This window comes from Acinonyx jubatus, chromosome C1, assembly GCF_027475565.1.
Source record: "Acinonyx jubatus isolate Ajub_Pintada_27869175 chromosome C1, VMU_Ajub_asm_v1.0, whole genome shotgun sequence".
Taxonomy (NCBI): Eukaryota; Metazoa; Chordata; class Mammalia; order Carnivora; family Felidae; genus Acinonyx; species Acinonyx jubatus.
Window position 1 is genome coordinate 205,850,356 of NC_069381.1, and position 16,942 is coordinate 205,867,297.

The following is a 16,942-nucleotide window of genomic DNA, read 5'->3' on the forward strand; positions in this document are numbered from 1 at the left end:
ATTTTATGCTTCTTGGTGCAATTGTGAATGGGATCAGTTTCTTTATTTGTCTTTCTGTTGCTTCATTGTTAGTGTATAAGAATGCAACTGATTGGCTCAGGTTTTCTGACCAACATCATGATATGCATGTGGATCCCCAGCTCTTGCAAAAATAAATTTTCATTTGATCAAAACATATTGGCAAATCCATGCATTTCTTCATATCCTAATGAAAATAGCTGCAGTAAACCTTGCACTCTTCTTGTACAGGGACTTGGCGTTGTCACCTCTGCAGTTAGAACCCTACACAGTGCTTGGCACAAGAGAGACACTCAAGAACTATCTCTTGGCCTGTGCAGTGCTGAGTTTTTAGGGTTAAGTGTCTTGTGATAAAGAACTTTAACGGAGATAAAGGTTTAGAAAGGCTATTGCCTGAGGTGATGGTGGTAATGGTGGTAGCATTGTCTTATATTAGGCACCATAAGTTCTATATTTTCTGGTGAAAAGAACCAATCAAAATGAAGGTGGATGGCCAATGAGCACACGGGAAGGCCAAGGATGGGAGAACATAGAAACTCAACTTTCTTTTCTTTATAATTTTACTTACGCACAATTTCTTTTACCAATTCAACAGGTTAAAATGGGGGCTCTTTCTGACTGAACCTGAATGAGGTTCTAAGAAAATTGATAACACCAGATAACAAAATATGTATGAAAGAGTTGGCCATAAAAACGATTTTACAAAGGAAATAGGTAAGGAGCTAAGGCATGATTCTTACATCTCTTCATTGACCTCAAGACTATAGACATTTTTATGGAGGGGATGGGAAAAGAACACACCTCAACAACTATCGTGGGAGAGAAGCTGGTGATAACCTCTTTGTTCCAAGCCTGTTGAGGGATGACCACATAATGACTCAGACAGCTATGGCATGTGGGTGAAATGTGAGCTCAGCTTGACTCATGACTGAGGAAGGTACAGCAGCCGGAAGCAGGAGAATAGGGGTAGCTGCCTTGGGGTGGAGCTGCTTGTACTCCAGAGCTCAGGGGGTTAGGGTGCACATGTGTCTCATTTACGTACACTACATGGGAAAGAGAACCAAGATGGAGCCCTCAAGTCCTTCTAACAAGGCCAAATAGATGGCCGAGATGCCTACGGGGGGGGGGGGGGGGGGATAGAAATGAATGTCATGTTCCTAAGGGCCGCAAAGCTTTAAAATCTACCATCATAATTAGAGGAGCATCTGCCCAGGTCAAGGGGACTGGGGGAGTGGCTTCTTCTGCACACCCCTTGCAAGACTCGAGGGAGAAAAGTCAGCCTTAATCATCTGTTAAACCCAGAAAACTCGAAGCATGCTAAGGAGAAGCCTCGCTCAAGACTTTTCCTCTGTTTTGCCTGCTGCTGTGACCTGGGGGACCCATGCTGGCTGATGAGCTGTTGGAGGAAGAGGAAGGATACGCTATGAAAAATAGAGAGGAAGCCTGATGCATCCCAAGCCCTACCTACACTGGCCTTTTCTTTTTGTGGATTTCCAGCCATAACCAGGCCCAAGCTGGGAAGAAAGAGGCTTTGCTATTTGTCATTTGGTAACCAGCTACAGATTTGATTAGTATTTTGTATAGGACATTCCATTTTCTAAATGGAGACTGTGTGATATAAAGTGACCAAAAAACGAACAAACAAGAACACCAAGAGTGAGTAGCAAATTCAAGGACCTCTTGACATTTTTCTAACACAAGTGAGCAGCTGAATAAATAGGGAAACACAGTAAAATTGTATTGTGCTCACATTATGAGCTGCGTTCGAGTCAGTTCAAGTAGTCGCATAGAACTACGCTGGCTGGGGGCAATAACATTTAATATTGGTCTAATTACTCCTCAGTGTTAGGTCGTTATGACATCTGCCCCTCCACCTACTTCTCAAAGGTGAGTTGGCACGGCTATTTTTGATGTTATATTAGAGTCATTATTTTGGGAAAGCCAAGCATGGTGTGGGCTTCTGATTTCGGGTGTGGCATGAGGGATGAACAGTCAAGTTGTGCAAAGGAAAACACAGTCTCATCCACGCTCTTTCTCTCGTGCGCAGAGAAAGCCCCCAAGCCAGGGCCGCCTTAACATATCGGGCCTGGCAGAGAATGTCATCTGATGAACCAGCAGTGATGAGCCCGAGCTAGGACCCCCAGCAGCAGGGGCTGCTCACCCGGTGGCCTGAAGGATTTCATTGCCTTCTCCCTGTCAGAGAAGCAAGTTGGATTTGTGTCCGTGGCGTTGCATTTTCTGCACGTGGCTGATTTGTCTCTCCTGTAAAACCATTCCCCAGCACCACTCTGGAATCCTGAAAAACGTTTACTCAGAAGCTTGCGCGGCTGACTCTCAGACCACAGGCCTCTGGGTGTCCTCGTGTGTACGTTCCTACCTCTCAGATGCCTGGCCGTTGTGAGAACAGAATGGAGTCCTCAGGGGAACGTGCACAAAGTTCCTGCTGTCAACTCTGTTCTCTGGCTCTGGTATTGCAGCTCTCCAATAGTCCTTAATCCCTGCACTACTGATGTCGGGGGTCCTGTCTTTTTGCTCAGCGTCCTGCACAAAATACAATTCTCATCTGACTCGCCTGCCCTCCCATGTTTGGAGTACAAGGCTGATCCTCGAATGATCTCAGTCAGGGCTTCTTGGACCCTCCAAAAGCAACTTGCCCTCAGAAGTAACCATTTCTTGGATGAGTAGTGGGCCTGTGACATTTTCTTCAAATGGTGCTCTGTGTTAAAAAATGTTGCCAGTAGGATGACTTGAAGATTGACCAAAGCTATGGGGTGCCTGGGTGGCACAGTTAGTTAAGTGTCTGACTCTTGATTTCAGCCCTCATAGTCGTGAGATCAAGCCCTGCATCGGGCTCTGTGCTCAGCCTGGAGCCTGCTCAGGATTCTCTCTCTCTCCCTCTCTCACCCCACCCACTCATGCTTTCTCTCTCTTTCAAGATAAATACATAAACATTAAAAAAAAAACAAAACCAAACAATTGACCAAAGAGGTCCTTGTATCACAGCTTCAGCACTCACCTGAACGTGAGTCAGAAAATGAGTCACCAGACTGGACAAAAACAAGAGTCAAAATGGATTGTTAAGAGCCAGTCCTTAAAGAACAGCCATGTGGATGATTTCATGGTCAAATATACTATTTCTATAGCACCTGAAAAATATTTGTTTCGGGCGTGAACGAATTTTTGACATTCCATCTTTGGGGGTTTGAGAATACTCTCAACCTGTAGAAATTCCAGACACATGGATATAAACCCAAACTATGAAAACGTGTGTTTAGAGAACAGGGGGTCGTGTTACAAGACAAGTAAGGTCTGAGGATCTGATGCATAATATGTTGACTAGAGTTGACAACGCTGTATTCCATTATTGAAACTTATAAAGAGATTACAACTTCAATATTCTCACACACACACAAAAGGTAAATATGGGAGGTAAATAGATGGGAGGGTTCCTTCCACAATGTCTACATACATCAAATCAGCATGACAAACACCTTAAATGTCTTACAGTTTTACTTGTAAGTTATACGCCACGAAAGCAAAACAAAAATAAAAAAAAATAAACACCATTAAAAAGTAAAAAGTGAGTGAAAACCAAAGAAAAGCGGGGGAACCCAGACCCCCACCTTGGTCACAGCTGTGGTCTCTGGTGGATACAGCAACATTCTTCCCTGTCCTCTCTCTGCTTCTGTATTTTTCTACATTCAGTAATTCTCCACCAGGGGTGAGTCGGCCCCGAGGAGATGCTTGACAATGTCTGCAGACGCTTTGGGTGGTTACAAGTGGGTGGAGGGTGCCACAGCTCTAGAAGAGGCCAGGGATGCTGCTGAACATCCTACCACACACAGGAAAGCCCTCCACAACAAAGAATTTTCCAGCCCCAAATGTCAAATGTGCTGAAAAAATGCTGATATATGCATTCCCACACCACAACGAGAATGATCCCTTTTTTGGTTTTAATCTTTATTTTATGTTTTAGTGTTGATTTATTCATTTTGAGAGGGGGTGGGGAGAGTGGTGAAAGGGCAGAGAGAAAGGGAGAGAATCCCAAGCAGGCTCTGCACTGTCAGAGCAGAGCCCGGCCCAACGTGGGGCTCAAAACTCACGAGTGTGAGATCACAACCTGAGCTGAAATCAAGAGTTGGCTGCTTAACTGAGCCACCCAGGCACCCCAGGAATGACCCTTCATTTCATTTTTATTTTTTTTTAACGTTTACTTATTTATTTTGGGAGAGAGAGAGAGCATGGGGGAGGGACAGAGAGAGAGGGGGGAGAGAGAGAATCCGAAGCAGATTCTGCTCTGTTAGCACAGAGCCTGATGTGGGGCTTGATCTCAGGAACCCTGAGATCATGACCTAAGCAGAAATCACGAGCTGGGCGCTCAACTGACTAAGCCACCCAGGTGCCCCAGGAATGATCCTTTTAAAATATACAGCAGGTAATATTACTCCTACTCAGAAGCTTCCAGTGGTTTTCCGGTTTCCCTTGGAGTAAACGTCAAAGTGTTTTTCATGGCCTATGATGTCTAAGAAGACTTTCTCCTGCTACCTCCCTGACTCACCGGCTGCTGGTGCTCTCTCGTCTGCCCCAACCACAGCACTCTCCTTTTTTTTTTTTTTTTTTTTTACTTCTTCCTCAATCCATCCACGTCTCTGCTCACATGTCATTTCCTTACAGAGGGCTTCCTTAGCAACTCTACCAAAAAACAAGTAAACAAACTACAAACAACTACCTGATAACTCTCCCCAACCCTTTACCCCAGGGGCATAAAATCAGATCTACCATAATATTTGCTTCATGACATACACTCCGTTTTAACTCCTGTGAGTGCCTCCCTCTCTCCCTACGTTCCTTTCTCCCTCCTTTCTTTCTTTCCTTTCTTCTTTTTTTTTCCCTTCAAATATAAACTCGTGAGTCCAACATCCAACATGAAAGCTTGAACACTCACAGAACCCTATGGGATCACTCCAAGCATTTCCTAGCCTCCCCTTATCCAAGATAATTGCAATCCCAAATCTTATAGTATCAATTTTTGAAAAGTTACTTTATATTATTTAACACATCTACGTGTATCCCCTTAAAAGTATATGTTTAGCTTGTACATGTGCTTGCCTTTATGAAAAATGCACCGTGACGTTTTTAATATCTATGAACTTATTTTCAGTGATATTTATAATGCTAAGATCCACCTGCGATGTTTCATATAGTTACAACCATTCGTTTTCATTGCTGCATAATATCCCCTGATTGATTACACCACAACTTGCTTTTCCCGTCTCCTCTTTGCAGGCATTCTTTTATCTGTAGGTATTTGACATCATAAGCTGGGTTGTTCCTGGGGAACATGTTCCAGCGTTCCTTTTGGGTTTCTTTCAATAGAACTTATCACCACTTGATATTTTATATATACATTGGTTTATTTGTTAATTGTCTGGTTCCTCTCAGAGGAATGCCAACCCCATAGGAGCAGAGCCTCAGTTTTTCCCCTGCTATATCCACAAGGTCTACAAGAGTGCCTGGTGTGCGGTAGGACCTCCCTTAATATCTACCGGTTCTGCTTTTCCACCTTGGCCTCTTTATTATAACAGCTCCTTGACTGGGGTCAGCTTTGCCCCTTGCTGTCCTTGAATCAATTCTCAACATAATAGCCCAAATGATCTTGTTAAAAGGTATGTTGGATTCTGTCCCTTTTCTGCTTAAAAGTCTCCAAAGGCTTCCCAAATCTCAAAGTAAGAACTAGCGTCCTTTAATAAACTATGGCTTTGCATGACCAGGCTCCCTCCTACTTTTCTGACCTTGTTTCCTAACATCTGCCCCATTGTGCACTCCAGGCACCCTGGCCTCCTTGCTACTCTTTGAACACTCTAGATCTATACCTCCCCAGGACCTTTGCATTGCCTATTCCCTTTGCCTGGACAGCTCTCTCAGATAGCCATAGAGTATGTAACCTACTTTCTTCAAATACATGCTATAAGTCACTATCAGTGAGGTCTTCTCTGCCACCTCATGTAAAATTGTAATCCATCGCTTTTGGTCTTTTTTTTTTTAACAATACTTTCTTTTCTTGGCTTTTATTGCTATTTAACCTATTTTTTAATGATATATTTTGTCTGTTTCTTCTTGCTAAATTGTAACCTGCATGAGGCAGATTTTTGTCTGTTTTGTTCACTGTTGAATTATTGGCCCCTAAAAAGGGGATACCATCTGAGATGTTCCCCAAGCAAAGAAGACAATCAATAAAACGAAAAGGCAGCCAATGGAATGGGAATGGTATTTGCAAATAATATGCCTGGGGAGGGGTTAATGTCTAAATACATGAGGAACTTATCCAACTCAATAGCAAATCAATTAAAACAAAACAAAACAAAACAAAATAAGTCTGTTTTAAAATGGGCAAAATACCTGAATAGACATTTTTCCAAAGAAGACATAGAAATGGCCAACAGTTACATGAAAAAGTGCTCAACATCACTTACCATCAGGGAAGTGCAAATAAAACCCAAAGTGAGATATTACTTCACATCTATTAGGATGTCTATTACCAAAAAGAGATAACAAATGCTGGCGAGGATGTGGAGAAAAGGGAACCTGTGTGTAATGTTGGTGGGAATGCAAACTGGTGCAGCCACTATGTAAAACAGTATGGAGCTTCCTTAAGAAATTAAAAATAGAACTAACATATGACCCAGCAATCCCACTTCTGGGTATGTACCCAAAGGAAAAGAAAAGTCATTATCTTGAAAAATGTACTTCCATGTGTATTGCAACATTATTCACAATAGCTGATTTTGGCAATTTAACCTAAGCATTTGTCAACAGATGAATGGATAAAGAAGACGTGACATAAATACAATGGAATGGTATTCGCCTTTAAAACACAGTGAAAGAAATCCTGTTGTTTGCCAAGTCATGGATGCAACTGGAGGGTATTATGTTAAGTGAAATAAACGAGACAGAGAAGGACAAATACTGCAAGATATCATTTATATGTGCAATATAAAAAAATTGAACTCATAGAAACAGAGTAAAATGGTTGTCGCCAGGGACTAGGGATGGAGGAAATGGGGAGGTGTTGGTCAAAAGAAACAGTTTAAGTTATAAAACTGATAGGTCCTGGGAATCCAATCTATACCATGGTGACTATAGTTAATAATACTGTATTGCGTATTTAAAATTTGCAAAAAGAGCAGATCTTAATTAATCATTCTCATTATATACATACTAAAAGGTAACTGTGTGAGGTGATGGATGTGCTAATGAACTTGATTGTGGTAATCCTTCAGAATGTTTATCAAATCATCACATTGTACATTTTAAATATATACAAATTTGTCAGTTATTCCCCAATAAAGCTGGAAAAGACAAAACAGTATTTGCTGAACGAATACGGAGGATGAGGACAATTGTTTATCCTACGACTTCTTACTCTGACATTCATCAGATCTTATTTATAGTTTTGATGGTCTAATGGATATCAAAATAACTTAAAGCTTCGAAAATAAAATCTCAAAGCTACAGATGTAATCGTCCGAAGAAATAGAATCTGAGGTAAGATAGACACCTGGGTTAGAGTCTTGCTACTAATTCCAGAGAGTCTCATTCTCAACACTCGCTTAATTATATTTGGTAGAATTTTCACTTTCCATAAAGCCGGAAACAATGATTTCCTAAAGGGTGAAATCAAACAGACCCATGCACTGCATTCATGGGGAGGAAACACAGACCCCCTCGCTGGAGTTTGCCACATGTGGAGCTTCTAACTAAAGACTTCAGAGGAACAAAAGTGCTTCATCACTGCTGCCTTGACTGTGGTGCTTCTTGAGGAAATCAACTGTCTTGCCAATGCTCTTATTGTAAATTTAGAAGCCACTTACTTTCAACTTCCAACATGAGTATTTTAAATTTCTTCACTTTGGTGTCATCAAATTTCTGAAGGAACTACTGAGAAAAAATGCAAGAATTCTGGAGGGGGAGCTAGATAAGAGGGACGGAGCAGAAGACCGGTGATTTCTGGCAAGCATCTTGCTACTCTCCATTATTAGTGTAAAGGGAATATGCACGTAATAAAATTAATGCCCTAGGAGATATGGATACATTTTAACACTGAAGGATTTGGGGCTCAGAATACCTCTTTTATAACTTCAGCTAAATCTTAAATTCTATGAATCCTTAAAAAGTCAAATGAGTCATATTTGATTTGCAAGCATAGTCTATCATGCTTTCAACTTCCTTGAATTCTGAATTCTCATGTAAAGGAAACATTCATTTGGCTATCATCCTTCAGATCAAATTAGCTTCATGTGTTGTATAGAACTAGCATTTCCATCCACACACAGTGATTTGATTTGGTTTTCTTTGCTACTACTGTTGCTTAACTAATTTTTTTTTTTTTAATAAAAGCCCCGGAATAAAGTATTCTGAGTTGGAAAAGTTTTGCTTTAAAAAATGATCCCCTTGAAATGATTCCCAGTGCCATTTAGGGAGCTGTAAGGGCAGAGATTCCAAGGGTGATATATTTTATCCACAAATGAAATGATAATGTGAACACACACGTTTGATCTGTGCCCCAGAGCTTGGCGTGGCTCAAGGGAAAGATCCATCCCTTGCTAGCCTTTGAGTCTCCACCCAACCCAACCATCAAAGCAAGACATTTACGTGCTCCAAAAGAGAGAACCAAGATAAGTGAACAGCTCTTCAGATATTTGTTTTAAAAACCCTTTGAGCGCACATTGAATTTGGATCATGAAACAAGAGCTCAATTTGTACTTTTGATTTTTCCCAGTTTCCCATTTTTTAAAAATGTTCTTTCACCACCTCCACGTGCAGAAGGCGATGAGCTTTCTTTGTTTCCCAACTGACCTATTCATATCAAGTTAGTTACACCCACTTAAGTCTCCCCCCGCCTCCCAATTTTGGCAGTCCCACGGAGCTCTCCTATGGAGCTGGAAACTGATACAGAGACTTTTGCTTTTTATAGAGAATTCAATCCCCCGGTACCACGAGACACCCTTTCTTATTAAAGAACAAAATGCATGGAAGTTGTTAAAAACAAATCATTTTCCATTAGAAGAAAGTTGCATGATTGGAAAAAGAGAAGAGCACATTTGCTGTAATTACCGGTACATTAAGCAGGGAATGAACAGCTGTGTGAACTTAGAGTCCGTAGAATAACAGCCACTGAGCCAGCTTCCCCATATGGTCCAAGGGAGGAGGTGGGGCTTCTAGCTGCTTGGGGGCTGGAGAGGTGAGGAGGGGGCAAACCAGAATCCCATTCAAGTGAGTAACTCAGGCCAAGAAAAGTCTGGCTTCCCAGTCCAAACCCAGCTTCCTCTTTGCTGCAGTGGGAAAATCCCCCTGGCCTCCATAACAAAAGCCTCTAAAATCAATGTTGTTTTTTCCTAAAGAGAGCAAAATGTGAGCGTTTTCAGACTTTTGGCTACCCCGATAACTAATAGAAAAGATGACCTCAGAAAGATTGAATCACTTCCTCAGCTTTCTCGGGGTGTGGCCATTCCTGGGAATGATTGATATCACTTCGTAAACACTCAGTTTGATCTAGCATTTGCCTTCTCTCCAATTAGAAGTAGGGTCCAGCCAACAGCGACGGGTCCTCACCACCAGGTATTGGTCTCAATCTGTTGCAGTGAGAAACATTACCGCCTTCTAATTGGCATTCCCTTCAGAATTTGGCAAATTTGGTAAAAGCAGCCCGGCACTATGGTAACCTTTCATTATCAATGCAAATCCTAACAGAAAAGCATTCCATTCTTCTTACATTGTGTGTCATAAATTAAACACAATAAATTTTATTGGGAAACCTCCTCGGAAGACATTCCTGAATAGACGAGGCAGAAAATGCTTGCATTATACCGAACAGAGCCAAAATTTGATAGTCGCTGGAAGAGTCGAGCTATTTACAGGGGGGAAATACCAAATAAGCTACATCATTTGCAAGGGGATGTTTTTGCGAGTGCCATGTCCAAAACCATGCGAGTTTCAACTATATGAAGGTTATTATCACAGAGGATGGTGACCAGCTGTTCTCCATTGCCATTGAAACAGAATGAGAAAAAAAAAATTAAAAAAAAGGCATTAAAATGGAATTGGAGGAATTCAAGCTTCCTGAAAATTTGAGTTAACAGGAGAGGGATCCACTCCAGGGAGTTATATAATAGATGCCTTCCGTTTGCTGTAGCTTTTTTTTTTTAATGAAAAGAAGCACTTTTAAGACAGTTCAGGTACAACTTTGTTCATCAGGAAGATAATGAATCTGATCATCTTACAGAATTTCTCCTACTGAAAAAAGAATCTGAAAAATCTTTAAGAATTAGGATGATGGGAAATTAGGCTATGTCTAGAAGGTAATTTGTCTGGTCATGCTATGGTGCCATGGAATCTCATAAAATGAGGGAATATTATTAAAAGAATCCTTTCAGAAATGGGTGCATTTCACACCATAGATTTAGGCAAGAAGGAGCATAATTTCCCCATAAATTAATTCAGGATCATCTTCTTCAGAAATAGCTAAATTTAAAAATAAAATGCAACCATGGGAAGAACACTTATCCCAGTCTTTCACACATGGAATAAATCCGTCATTGCCAGACTTCTGAGTTCCATAGAACAGTCTCTTTTATGTTTTCCATTCAACTTGAATGAAAATTTCTACTAGGTCTCATTCCAGATCCCCCAAGAGACAGAGCTACCTTTCAGCAATCAGTACTTTACCAAGCTCTGCACTCAAGTTTGAGCGTCTCAGTAGACATGAAATCAGAAATACGGGATTACCAGATTTCACTCTGATGGTCTCTCTTCTCAGAAACCATTATCAAAGAACATGGCCTTCATTTGCAGCTCTTCTGACAGCTGACATTTATCTCTGTGACCTCTGCTTTCTGGGGAAAAAATACAATTTATAGAGAGGTTTAAACATTAAAATTTTTCTAAGCAGGAAGGGAAGAGTAAAATGACAAAAGAGTAGTTTTACCACTTACGTGTAGCGTGACTTAAACTCTTGGGCATTTAAGCCATATGTCATGGCCCTCTGCATGAGGTAAGTAGAGTCAGAGATTTTTTTCCAAGTTACAGAATTAGTTACTTCAGGAAATATTGTTATTTAGTTGGAGGTACAAATTGCATGAGCATTCCAAAAATTTACCAGGGTCTAGAACGACAAGTACAATGATTAATCTTCTCTACTTTTTGATTTTTTTTTATAGAACATTTATAAGGGATCCTTTAAATTAGCTGCTCAATTTCCTTCCCTGTAATTTGTCCTCCACACAGTGTGGAGTCCACTTCTGAACAAGAGACAGATTATCATGGCAGTTGGTAACAGATTCTAGAACCAGTCTGAACGGGCTTGAATTCCGGCTTTGCCACTAACCGGCTCTGCGCCTTGTGGGTAAGTGACTTGACCTCTCTGAGCCTCTCTTTCTTCCCCTACAAAACTGGATGTCATAGCACCCCTTTTTATATGATTGTCGTATTCTTGGAAGTCGCCACAAAGTTGTTTGCCTATAGCTCCATGAGATGAGCAGAGGGAGAAGAAAGATAAAACAGATCAGCACAAGAACATCATGGGATCAAAAATAACTACTTTTCTGCACAGGAAGGAGAACACCATGCTCTTTGATATTTATCTATGGTGCACCGATATATTCATCTTTATCTTATTTTGAAGCAATGGTAAATCTTTCACTCGTAAATGTGAAATACTAGATAAAATGGACCATGATCAGCAGGTGTTTGGAGGAGGTAGGATGCCATACTGTGAATTTCCTACATTGTCTCACTTATCACGTGCTGTTCCTGAACACAGCAGCAATACAAAGATGGAAAGAAAGATGACGGGTGAAGGGTAACACTAGTCCATTTTAATCAGTTGATGGAAAGTCCCAGAAAACACACAGCTGGGGTTAGGAGACTCTCTCCTCAATGCCCCGCATTCACTGTCTCCTTCACAGCTTTGGAGACTGCCTTGGTCCTTCCAAACCTTTCAAGATCAAGTATAAGTATGGACTTACCCACTCACCTCTTTGCTCGTAAATTTAACCAATATGAGCTGAGCACCTACTTTGTGTCCGAGACTCTGCCGGGCAGCCGCATGAGAGATAGGTGTGGGGGGGAAGTGGGAAGAAAGACCTATGTTCCCAAAGGTCAATAAATAAGACACCATCTTTATCCTCCAGGAACACATGGTCTAGTGAGACACATACAACGAGGATCCATAGCGAGCAAAGATCAGAGCAAAAGTCATGTAATGCATGACGAAGTGAGGTGTGGGAAAGAGGCCAAGAGAGAAGGAAGTGTCTACCAGCATTCAGGAAACCTGGAAGCTTTTCTTGAGGGAGAAGAGGCTTGATTTAGGGCTGCGAGAAAAGTAGGAATTATCCAGGTAAAAGGGCAGAAAAGAGGGCATCAGGAAGCAGCAGGGGCAGAAGAAATGCCCCAGCAAAGGCGCTAAGTCATACAAGAACTCCCTATGCACGGAGTGTGCTTTGTAACATTTGTGATTGGCATGCAGGGCATTTTGTGGTGGTGTGGGGTTTCCAAACACGGCAAAGACATAGTGTTTTCAGAAGGCCACAAGTGACGGTGTGATGGAGGGGCCACTTCCAAAGCCTTGCTACCATCCTGGGTTATCTGATTTCCTGAGCGAAGAAAGCAAGGCACAGTCCAAGGATGCAGACAGCGTTTCAATGACGAACGTGACACTCTCCTGAAGGACCAGCTTCCAGGAATTTTTGGAAGACAGGAACAAGCTACTCTCTCATATGTGGCCATTGTCCCATCCAAACATCTTGAAAGAGACAATTCCAAGGCTCAGGAAGGAATGATTATAACTCATGGTCAGCTTGTTAGCCTCATGGTTTCGCTGATGCATAAAATCTACTTTTTACATTTTTGCCTAAACCGCAAACGTGATATCTTCTGTTAATGATGGAGAATGCTAATTTGTGTGGCATAGTCTTTACCCTAATTATGGAAAGCATGCCCATCCACCTCAAATCGTAGAAAGGAGAAAATAATCAGAGTGACCCAAGCCCCTGGGTGAAGACCCAGAGGGTTGAACGTCAGTGTGGCTTGTGAAAAATAAATAAACTGAGGCCACTCAAAGAGGGATTTTGATGGGGTGCCTGGGTGCCTCAGTTGGTTGAACGTCAGACTTCAGCTTAGGTCATGATCTCACCTTCGGAGAGTTCCAGCCCTGAGCCCCCCCATGGGGCTTCCTGCTGTCAGCCCGGAGCCCACCTCAGATCCTGTGTCCTCATTTCTTTCTGCCCCTCCCCTGCTTACTCTCTGTCTCAAAAAATAAATAAATGTGAACAATTTTTTTTTTGACAGCTAAATATCAGATCAAGGGGAGAAACGAATCCCTGAAGCCTTGTTGCCAATACTAGGAAATGTAATAATGGATCATGGCGATGCATGCTAGACAGGCCACATGTCTACACCTCACTCAGCCTATGGGCTCATTCTCCAATGAAAATCACGACGCTGTCCAAAGACATATTTGAAGTAACAGCAGAGTCTCTAGTAAACCCTATGATATTTGACCTTTTCCATTTATAAAATAGCGCTATAAAAATGGATCTGGATTTGTCCTACCAACATTAAATTTGATAGGACTCAACCAGTTCAGGTTTTCATGGCTCTGCAATATGGATTATTGCAATATGCAATAATCGGAGCATTTTCTTTACTTCTCCAGTTTCTCAGAAAGCAGCGTGAGTCAGCCTTCTCCAAAGAGTGGCGATGCAATCTGAGTCGGTCAACACATTGTGCGGGGGACCGCTGAGCGGCCCGGTGTCCCCTCTTGCTCATTGATGAGGGTCCAACAAAGCAACGGCAAAATCGCGCTACATCTGGAAGCCTTGTTCACCGAGCTAAGCTACCAAGCAGGTGGAGCATTTTAATCCCACACTCCCGCGCCTGTAAAATCTGCCCCATTCCTTCAGCCTTGGTGAACAACCCTGGGAGAGGAATGCTTAGGACAAATAAATGGGGGCGGGTATAAATTAAAGGGCGACACCTGTCTCTGCAGCTGGCCGGCAGACCTCCCTTTAATGTGCTGTCTGCTGGGAAACGGAGGCGGCTCAGGTTACACGGCGGCCTGAGCCTGCAGAAAGGAATTCTATGACCAGAAGATGTGAGGCTTGATCTGCGGCCAAAAACAATGGTGAAAGGTACAAAATGAAAACCTCTGTCAGGACAAAGGCACTCAATCACAGAACAACACCCAGCTTGGCCGTTTGAAGAAACGAACCCCAAACCGAAATCACAACTGGGCGACAACTGGTGGATCGCCTTTTACCTTCTAAATGCTTCTCTGGCTGGAACCACTTGTCGAAATCGAAATGAGAAGAATACGGCCGCCAGCAGCGCACGGTGTCTTCATTTAGGGCTCGTTCTGGCGTTTCTCGGGAAAAGCAACTTGCAAGATTTATGCTCCTCTGCCTTCCGTCCATGTTTTTTTTTCCATTTAAGAGGGAATTTAGAGCAAAGTTACCAATGTAACTCCAACCCAGGGCTGGAGAAGTCCTCGCTGACTTGCAAAATAGCTGTGGCTTCAGCAGAATCGTGTGCCCAATCGTAACAGAGGTGAAGCCCATAAAAATTGTGTGCACACAGTTTTGAAAAACAGGAGAAAAGACCCTGGAATTTGGTCCACAATGGATCTAATGGTTTGGCCACATAGAACACAGCTAAGTTTGAATAATGGGAATAGACAGAATCGACGGGGAGGGTCTTTGCAGGAAATGCTTAGAAGAACACACACACACACACACACGTATGTATACCTATGTGTGTGTGTGTATATATATATATACATATATATATACACACACACACATTTTTGGTGGTCCTGGGTGCCCACAGAATGGGAGTCAATGGGAGTCAATACAGGCCCGTGTAGGATGACTTCTGAGGGCCAGGAAGGGCCCGTTGTTTTCTCATCTGTACACTGATGCCTGGAAATCCTATAATGGGAAGCAGTCATCATGCCCCAGTCAGACCCTGGATAAAATGCAAAGACACGGGTAAAAGTACCAGTAAGATAAAATTCACAATGAGCTCTCAGTGGCTGGATCCTACCTGAGGCTTAGTGAGAGGGGGCAGAGGGAAATCCGGAATGCCTCAGCTCCTTGAAAGTTTGGAGTTTTCGAGGGGCACCACCCAGTGGGGTCAATGAAACAGGATGTGAAACTGTGGACACTGATTCTCTTTGAATTTGGCTGTATGTGGGTTCTGACTGTAACAGATGAAACTGATTGGATCAACAGTATGTGAAATGAGAAGGGGACGGGTGCCCAGGAAGGAAGCAAGTGCCCCAGGTGTCCAGTCCCAAATATTTTGGCAGTGAATTTAGACACAGGGGGGAAAATCATTTCTTCATGGAAAACTTTCAATGAACTGTTTTTAAAAATGTCTAAAATGTCTACTGCCAGTCTCCACTGTAAGTAGATACAAGCAAAGTTTCGCTGTTAGCTTAAAGAAATGATTCCGCTTTGTTACATTTTTGCTTACTATTCTAATTAAAGCATTAATGACAGGAAACTCGTTCATTAAAATACATGATCAAAACCCTTGCGAAGATGATTTTGTTTTTTCAATGATACTCTCTTCCTTGTGTAACATTTGAGGAAACTTAAACCATTTTTAATACATATAGATTTTTTTTCTTTAGAATCACCTCGCTCTCTCTCAAACACATACACATACACTCTCCCTCCCTTCCTCTGCGTGTGTATGTGCCTGTATATCTATACGAGAGGACGCAAATTTGATTCATGTCTCCATTTGCATTTGTGAACATACCCCATCCCCAGACCATAAGAAATAATTGGAGTCTGGCCCTTACTCTGCTTCACTGAATATACTGAAGAAAACACTCCATTATATCTGCGCTGACTCTATTGAATGAGATGTTGATCTGCTTGGGCATTTTCACTGAGTTTGATAATGCACCATTATAAGTGTTCCTAACTGTGGTGAATTATGAATCTGCATTTGACATCCATCATATCATTTGCGCTGCGCTCTGTCTGGTGGGAAGAGGAATGGGGTCAAATAGCAATTAAAGCATGGGCACATTTCGAGAATTCTTAGCACTTTCCAATATTATTTTCATCAACTCTTCTGCCAAGGATCAGAAAGGCAATATTTGCTTGCTCACAGAAAGGCAATGTTTGCTGGCTCACAGAAAGGCAATAGTTTGGATAAAAGGGGAAAAATCTAGCAATTCACAACTATTTTAAGGCTACTGACCACACTGCGAAGTTCCATAACTTTTTAGTTGATTTTCAGATGTTATGATATTCATGCACACTGAGAATCCATTTGACACTTGATGTCAAATGTTGCCCTACTGCCCAGAAACCATGTCAGAAATCCAACATCGTATTGGCAATGATTCGCTTAAAGTACCAAACATGCAAATAAAATTATATTTTTAAAGGCAGAAGATTGGCAGGAAACCTAAACTTCATTTAGGCATTAACTTAGAATTTCTTAAGAGCACAATTCAGCTTCAATACGTTTTGAAGGTGAAGATTGTAAATCAGACCATCACTTCCGGGGGAGAGTCTCGTACTTGTCATATGATGTAAGATGCCTATCCAAAGCACATCCAGGTTAGAGGCAGATGCAAGCTCACCGTGCACTTTGCAGAATGCTGCTCACAGACTGTAGTCCCAGAATATTATTTATTGAGTCTCTTCCTTCTGTATGCACAAAAGTATTAGCCAAGCCTTTCTCAGATGTGAAGAGTAGAGCTCTACGTAATTCAGAATTACACCTGAAGGCAGTAGCCATCATAATATGGGAAGGGAACGGAAGTGACTTCAACTGTCTTGTGTTTCTTTTTTTCTCTATAAAAATGTAGTTCCCCCTCTTGAAAAACCAAGTATAGACTTTGAAAATA

At 41.9% G+C, this 16,942-nt stretch overlaps 1 long non-coding RNA gene across 1 annotated transcript; it reads right to left on the reverse strand.

The window, feature by feature from the left end:
• Positions 1 to 4,620: 4,620 nt before the first annotated feature.
• LOC128314137 (uncharacterized) lies at positions 4,621 to 14,551 on the reverse strand. Its single transcript, XR_008295586.1, has 2 exons — positions 14,333 to 14,551; positions 4,621 to 11,179 (listed from the first exon to the last, which is right to left on the reverse strand). It is a non-coding gene; the product is annotated as an uncharacterized LOC128314137 (long non-coding RNA).
• Positions 14,552 to 16,942: the final 2,391 nt, after the last annotated feature.